This window comes from Mercenaria mercenaria, chromosome 5 (assembly GCF_021730395.1).
Source record: "Mercenaria mercenaria strain notata chromosome 5, MADL_Memer_1, whole genome shotgun sequence".
In the NCBI taxonomy this organism is placed as follows: domain Eukaryota; kingdom Metazoa; phylum Mollusca; class Bivalvia; order Venerida; family Veneridae; genus Mercenaria; species Mercenaria mercenaria.
Window position 1 is genome coordinate 77,448,784 of NC_069365.1, and position 9,042 is coordinate 77,457,825.

Below are 9,042 nucleotides of genomic sequence, written 5' to 3' on the forward strand. Positions count from 1 at the left end.
TTAGAATTACCAAAACCATTACAACATCCAATGAAAGGATTAATAAATATAAAGAATGATGATAACGAATGTTTTAGATGGTGTCATTTAGCTTACAAATTTCCTATTAAAGAAAACCCTCATAGAGTTTCAAAATATAAAAAACATATAAACGATCTTGATTATACTGGAATAAAGTTTCCTGTTACATTAAATCAAATACCTAAAATTGAAGTTTTAAATGAAATATCATTTAATATATTTGGTTATGAAGAAAATAGTATTTATCCATTGTACATATCAAAATATCAATACGAAGAACACTGTGACATGTTGTTAATTACTAATGATAAAATAAATGATAAAATAACTGATGATGACTGTAAACCCTCAAGAACTGTAGTCCAACATTATGTTTGGATAAAAGACTTTAATAGATTAATGACTAACAAAACCAAAGACCAACATAGAAAATATTTTTGTAAAAGTTGCTTACAACATTTTACTCAAGAAAGAATATTAAATGAACATATTCCAAATTGTTTAGCTATTAATGGTATCCAAGGTGTTAAAATGCCAAAAGAGGGAAGTAAAGTACAATTTAAAAATTATCATAAAGGTTTAGCAGTACCTTTTGTAATTTATGCTGATTTTGAATCAATAACTAAAAAAGTTTTAACTGCTTTACCATCAACTGAATCTTCATTTACTGAACCATATCAAAATCATATAGATTGTGGTTACGGCTATAAAGTTGTTTGTTGTTATGACGATAACTATACTGAACCAACCCAGATTTATAGAGGCCCTAATGCAGTTTATAAGTTTATTGAAAAAATGCTTGAGGAAGAGGAATATTGTAAAGAAATATTTAAAGAGCACTTTAACAAAGAACTAAGAATGTCTAAAAAAGATGAAATTGAATTTAAAAAACAAAAGTTTTGTCATATTTGTGAAAAAGAATATAAGGAAAATGAAAATCCTGTCCGTGACCATTGTCATATAACAGGAAAATTCAGAGGAAGTGCTCACTCAGAATGTAATATTAATTTTAAACTAACACATAAAATTCCTGTTATTTTTCATAATTTAAGAGGTTATGACGGTCATTTTATTATGCAACAAATAGGGAAATTTAAAAAAGAAATTAATGTTATTCCTAACAATATGGAAAGATATATGGCATTTATGATTTCCGACTTGGTTTTTATTGATTCATTTCAATTTATGTCTCAATCATTGGATAACCTAGTAAAAAATATTCCAGAATTTAAATACTTATCTCAAGAATTTGATTACATAGATTTATTAAAGACAAAAGGTGTTTATCCATATGATTACATGGATTCATTTAAAAAAATTAAAGAAACAGAATTACCTTCTAAAGAAGAGTTTTATTCCATTTTAAATGAAACTAATATTTCTGATAATGAATACGAACATGCTAAAAATATCTGGAAAAAAATTAAAATTAAAACAATGGGAGAATATCATGATCTATATTTAAAAACTGATGTATTACTTTTAGCTGATGTATTTGAAAATTTTAGAAAACTATGTTTGGAGTACTACAAATTAGATCCTTGTCATTATTTTAGTAGTCCTGGTTTAGCTTGGGATGCAATGTTAAAAATGACTGGAATTAAGTTAAATTTAATAACTGATATTGATATGTATCTTTTTATTGAAAAGGGACTGAGAGGAGGAATAAGTTATATTTCAAACAGATACAGTAAAGCAAACAATAAATATATGAAAGATTATAATTCAAAAGAAGAAAGCAAATACATTATGTACCTTGACGCCAATAATCTTTACGGTTGGGCTATGTGTCAACCTTTACCCTCTGGAAACTTTAAATTTATATCCGAAAAACAATTCAAGAAATTAATTGCAAAAGGTAAAACTAACTTTATAATTGAATGTGATCTTGAATATCCAAAAGAATTACATAAAACCCACAATGATTATCCTTTAGCTCCTGAAAAAATTATTATACCAGATCAATGGCTTTCTGATTATAGTAAAAATATTAAAACAGAATTTGAAATAGGAAAAAGTAATGTAAAAAAATTAGTTCCAACTTTAATGAAAAAAACAAATTATGTAGTTCATTATAAAAATCTTGAACTATATACACAATTAGGGTTAAAAGTAACAAAAATACATAAAATATTAACTTTTGATTCATCTCCTTGGTTAAAAAAATATTGACTTTAATACTCAAAAAGATCTAAAGCAAAAAATTCATTTGAAAAGGACTTTTTTAAGTTAATGAACAATTCTGTATTCGGTAAGACGATGGAGAATTTACGCAAGAGGGTTAATATTAAATTAACACATGATGAAAATATTTTATTAAAATACATAGCCAAACCTTCATTTGTTAGTTCAACGATGTTTAACTCTAACCTTTTTGGTATTCATAGAATAAAAGAAAGTTTGTTATTAAACAGACCTTGTTATGTTGGAATGTGCATTCTAGATTTATCAAAATATTTAATGTATGATTTTCATTATAATTACATTAAGGAAAAGTACGAGGATAATTGTAAATTACTATTCACTGACACTGATTCATTATGTTATGAAATAAAAACCAAAGATGCATATGAGGATTTTTATAAGGACAAAGATTTATTTGATAATAGTGATTATGATAGTAATTCGAAATTTTATTTTTAATAATAAAAAAAGTAATTGGAAATTTAAAGATGAAGCTGCCGGCATTCCCATTGTTGAATTTGTCGGATTAAGAAGTAAAATGTATTCATATTTATTAGAAAATGAAGTTAATGTTAAAAAAATGTAAAGGAATTAAAAAACTTGTTGTTAAGAAAACAATAGTTCATAAAAATTACAAAGATACTTTGTTTAATTCAACCCAAACTAATCACACCTTTAAAGTTATTCGTTCTGATAAACACAATCTTTCCAGTTATGTTATAAATAAAACATCTTTATCATGTTATGACGATAAAAGATATATTCTTGATAATGGTATTGATACATTAGCTTATTCTTAAATTAACTCTTAAATTAAAACTTAAATTAACTCTTAAATTAACTCTTAAATTAAAACTTAAATTAAAACTTAAATTAAAACTTAAATTAAAACTTAAATTAACTCTTAAATTAAAACTTAAATTAAAACTTAAATTAACTCTTAAATTAAAACTTAAATTATAGAACCATAAATTGTTAATTGAATATTCATAACATTTAAAGAATTAATATAAATAACATCATTTATTTTAAATTCGTTTGCATAATTAATAGAAATAGATTCATTTTTTCTGTTATTTTTTGCATTGTAACTTTGAAGAATTACATTTTCTTTATTTTTTATTTGTAATTTAGCTTCTCCTTTATCTAATTTAATTGCATCAACAAGAATAATTAAAATGCAATTAAAATTAATTGTTACATTATTACCATTTTGAACTAAACCAGGACTAGCATTTACAGTTTTCCATTGAAATAATCCACCATCGGTATCTTGGGTATAACATGTTAAAAACAATGGAGGTTTTCTTATTAATTGTCTTTCTATTTTATTTACTTTTTCATTTATATTATTGAATATTCCCATTATATTAATTATTCCAGTTAGATAAAAACACAGTTTTAATAAGTTAAATAAATGTCCTTATTAGTTAAAATAATTTATAATAGTTTGTTCATTTTGTTTTACATTATTAATTTTTAGTATTTTATACAGTAAATCATACAACGGTACTTTATCTTGTAACATTTTAATGAAAAATAAACAATAATATCCACAAAGTGTACTTTTTTTGTCTTGATATTGAACATTGTTGTATTTTACATTTGGTATATACTTAATTACTTCTTTCGGCGGAGGAAGTCCAAATGGGTCAAAGTACAAAGTATTCAAGTAACAAACCCAATGTGTTCCAGGACCAATAGAATCGTCCAAATTTATAATTCCACACTCGTCCTTTACTTTTAATTTTAATTTTGGTAGACCTGTGGTCTCCGAGAGTTTCACTCTTGGTAAATTATTTCTACTAAACACACCCCTAAAGTTTTTAATTTTTAATTGTTTTACCCATTGTTCAATTTCAAAGTTAGATATTGGTTTGTTTATAAATTTTATTTTTTTTTTACTAAATTTTATTTTCTTTTTACTAAATTTTATTTTTTTTTTACTATAGGAATTCGTCTGTAAGGTCTTCGTTGAGAATCAATCTGTAATCCTTTCCCACTTAACAAAGATGTAATCAAAGGTATTCCTAGACTAGCAGCCAACATACCTAAAAACCCACCGTCTTGTTTTTGTTTTTGTGTTAATTTAATCACTCAGATCCTACTAGTTGCTTTCTTTGATTAGGTGTAAGATATGGTGATATCATATTTTCTTATCATTAGCTACTGAAATCATACCATTTCCAAGTATTTTACTAACACCAGTACTGGCCAGTCCAGAAAGGGCTCCAATGCCTAGAGGGGCTAATATTTTTGGAGCTATTTTTGCTGCCATTGGAAGAATGTTTTTCCTAACAAACCAGCTAAAGCTCCTAAAAATCCACCATTTTGACCTTGACTGGACATTTGGCTTTTTGAAATTGTAATTTCTAATCACTTCTTATTTGCAACAGCTTTTTTAATTTGATTAATTTGTGTTTTTGTTAAAAGTAAAGGGAAGTTTCCATGTAATTGTTCATGTTTTAATCTAAAAGTATGTGGAATTTTGTTGTTGTAGGCTCGGGCTAAATTTTTCTTTTGTCCATCTGTAAGGTTAACTTTATATTCAATATAATTTGATGTCATTATATATAATTTATATTTATTTTATTTAATTTATATTTATTTTATTTAAACAATGACAAGTTCATTTAAACAATGACAAGTTCATTTAAACAATGACAAGTTCATTTAAACAATGACAAGTTCATTTAAACAATGACAAGTTCATTTCCAATAGTATTTATTTCAACTGTTTCCTCATATAATACAATTGCGTAAACACGAATATTAGCTGCTGGTGGAATATTTAATTTAGCTGTTAATGTAATATGCTTAGGATCTTCTGTTATTACTTCCTTTTTATATTCCAAGTTAAAATGAACAAATCCATACAAACTTTGAAAATTAAATCTATTTAGCAGACTTCCAGTAGTCTTGTTATTTTGTTTATAATAATAATTAATTACATCATCATATATTCTTGATATACTTGTGTATTCTGTTTCTGGATAAAAAACACCATTACCAACTTCAAGACGACAAGAACTCAAAATGCAATTTTCATTTGCTGCATTAATTTTAAATGTATCTAACAAATGTGGATTATGTTCTTGTGAATTACTTTTATCAGGTCGTTGTAAATAAACAAATACGTGTTGTGGTTTTATTACACCAGCTGTTATTCTAAAGGTTATATTAGTTTGTTGTGTATCAGTTGATTGTGTCACCATTTCCCTAAGGTATGACCATCTTGCTTTTGTAAATCTTTCAGTAGCAATTAGATCAAACCCAAATTCATTAAAAATTAAACGTGGAACCCATAGAATTAATTTTGTTACAATTACTCTACCAGGATCAGCAGCATTAGCTCTAAAAATTAATTCATCATCATCTGTCAGCTGTAGTGTTATTTGAATTTGACTTGGAGGTATAATATTAGTTTCTAAACCCTGAAAAAATGAATAATTATTTAGTGGAATTTTAGCATTTACCTCTTTACCACCTTCGATTAATCCTTTTCTAAAAGCAAAACCTTTATTATATCCAACTTGATTATTCCTGCTCTCAGCAGTAGCAGATTCATCTAAATAAATAAACTCATTTGTTCCAGTTGATTTTGCATAATCTTCAGATAGTTCAACTAAATTTTTTACATTTATTACTTTGTATAAATTATTACAATCATAAACATTTTTTCCATTTTGTTTAACCACTAACTGATCAATTAATGAAGCTGCATTATTAATTAAAGCAATTTGATCATTACCATCATAATTATTACCGTTAGCAAGCTTATTTACTTTAAAACTTACTTCAAAATAACCATTAAACCAATCAAAATATGAACTTCTATCATTAATTGTAAAGTGATATCCGTTTTTTTGTTGCTTAACATTATTTCCTAGGACAGATATTAAAGCTGTATCTAATTGAATAGGAGTTAATTCATATCTTTCACAATATTGTTTTGTTCTAAACATGTATATACTATATATTATTTTTTATTTTATTTTTTATTAAAGTTAAAACTTTAGTTTTTATAAATTAATCTGTTAATACGTTTACGTGTTCCAGATCCTGACAATAATCTATTTAATCTTATATTAATATCCTCCTCCTCCTTATTATTTTTACTGTTATTCTTTTCTTGTAATTCCTTGGCAATTAAATTACCAACTGCCGGAGCAGGTTTCTTTTTAAGTTTTTCAACAATTTTATCAGCAGCTAAATTTCCAACTTCTGTTCCAACCTTTTTTGTTCCACTTTCAAGTGCTGCTTTTCCTGCTGTTTCCAAAGCTTTTTTTCCAGCTGTGCTAATTGAAGATGCAACTCCGCTTGAAAACAATTTCGTTAAAGTGTCAAAGATACCTGTTCCATGTATGATTTCTTTTCCTGTGTGAGCATCAACATAAATAAATATTCCTTTATTTTTGTCATAAACTTTTTTGTACATTATATAAAACTAAAATTTATAATTTCATAATTAAAGTTTTAAAACTTTAGTTTTAATTAATTTCTTTTAAAATTAGTGTAAAACTTGTTTCAACCTCATTAAAATTAATTATTCTACCAAATACATCTGTAATATATATTCTAATTGAATTTATAATATATTTATTAATTTCAGAATATCCAACTCTTTGTGGTTCTTTTGTAAATGGATAAGCTCTTGTTAAATCTGCAGTACTTAAAGCATAGATAATATCACTGAAATTACCATCAACAAGTAAATTATCAATAAGATCACAATGAATGTAAATTGTATCAACAGAGTTAGTTATATTTGGTGTTGTAGTTCCCCATTCAGTATTTCTCATTTTTTTTTCTCAAATCCAAGCAATGTATGAAAATTTGATACTTCCAAATCCAATCCAAAATTATCTGTAATTGAAATCAAAATCTTAAAACTACTTAAATCAAATTCCAAACTTATTGGAGCAATTTCTGATTTATTAAATTCAAAATCATCATTACTTATTAATGTTTCCCTAATATAATTATTAATATCTGTGTAACTGTAAGAACCATTTGTAAATATAATATCTTTCCATTCTTTACCATTATGATAACGAATTTTTTTATTGTCATATTCATCACTAATATTATGCCAAGAGTAGGTCATAGTGTTAATACTATCCAAACCAACAACATAAGTTTTATTTTTATCTAAAATTAAAGAACGACTAAATCTGATTGTAAAATCACTCGGTTTATTTTTATCATCTTTAACTGTTTCAGAACTTAATACTATTTTTTGTTCCATTTATATAATTATTAAACATATCTTTTTAATTAAAAACTAAAGTTTTAAAACTTTAATAAAAGTGTAAATTCAAGAAAAATAATTTTTATATAACATTTCATGTTGTTCTGGTAATAGTGAATTCATTTTTAATAGTTCATCAATTATTCTAATACCTTCATTTTTTAGTTCTTCATTATTATTTCCAGCATCAATTGAACCACAAATTAACTCCAAGTCATTAACCAATTCTTTTGGATTACATGGACAAACGCCATAACCTTGTCCTCTAATTACTTTTTTAAATTTCATAGATCTTTTATTGATAGGTAATCCTGATTTTTCTGTTAATTCTTTGAATATTTTTCTTGAATGAATTGAATGCTTTTTCTTATTGTTATATCTTTTATTAATCAAATCAATCAAATCATCATCTACTTTAGTGTTAATTACTTCTTTTCCAGTTATTCTATCCTTAGCAATTAATTTGTTTTGACCATAAAGTTTATTTAAGTTAATAATTAAATTACCATATTGTCCATTTGGTGAAACTTTATATGGGTTATGATGTTTTATTCCTTGTCCATATGTAGAAGCCGTACCAAAAATATGATTTAACCGTTTTTTGTACTTTATCAGTTCGTCTTGTTCATGTTTTAATTCTTTTGCTTCTTCTTTCTTACTTAAATCTTTTGATCTTGATTTGCTTGCTATTGGACCATTTAATTTTTTAATATCTTCAGTAACATCATTTATTGTAGCTTCAAGTTTGTCTTTATTTATTTTATCTGGATGAAGTATACTTGCAGTAAAAAGGTCAAATATTTCAGACGGTTTGGAATATTCATATTCTTCTAAAACATCATTATCCAAATCAGCATCCAAATTTACTGTATGTATTTTTTTTTCTTTCGGCCTTGCTCCCAATTTTTCTTCTGATTTTTCAGTTGTATCATGCTCACCTTCTTTTAATGGTTGTAATGGTTGATGTAGTCCCGGAGGTGGTGATTCTTCCATTATCTCTGCCGATTTTTGTTCTTGCATTTTATCAACAAAACTTTTTGGAAGTAACGCTAATTGCTCCTTAATTCCAGGTAATGCTTTTAACTGACTTGATAATTGTTCTTTTTGACTTTCTATTTTTTCAGTAATTGGTTTATAAATTTCAGTATACATATCCCGATTTGTAGCTTTTCTTATTTTTTCTCTCATTATTTCTTCTCTAAGAGCTCTCATCTTTTGTCCGACTAATTTTTTTCTTATTCTTATTTCATTAAGTTTCGATTGCATTTATATATAATAATGTAAGATAATGTAAAATAATGTAAAATAATGTAAGATATTGTAAAATAATGTAATATAAAGTTTTAAAACTTTAGTTTTTAATTATATAAATGGAAATTCCAAATTATGATACAAAAAGTGATAAATCCAATAACTTTAAACAATTTTATCCTTTTATGCCAGATTCATGTTTTAGAATGTTAATATGTGGATCTTCTGGATCTGGAAAAACAAATACATTAATGCATATACTTCGAAAACCTCTTATATATTATGATAAATTATACTTGTATGCTAAAAACCTAGAACAATCTAAATATCAAGAT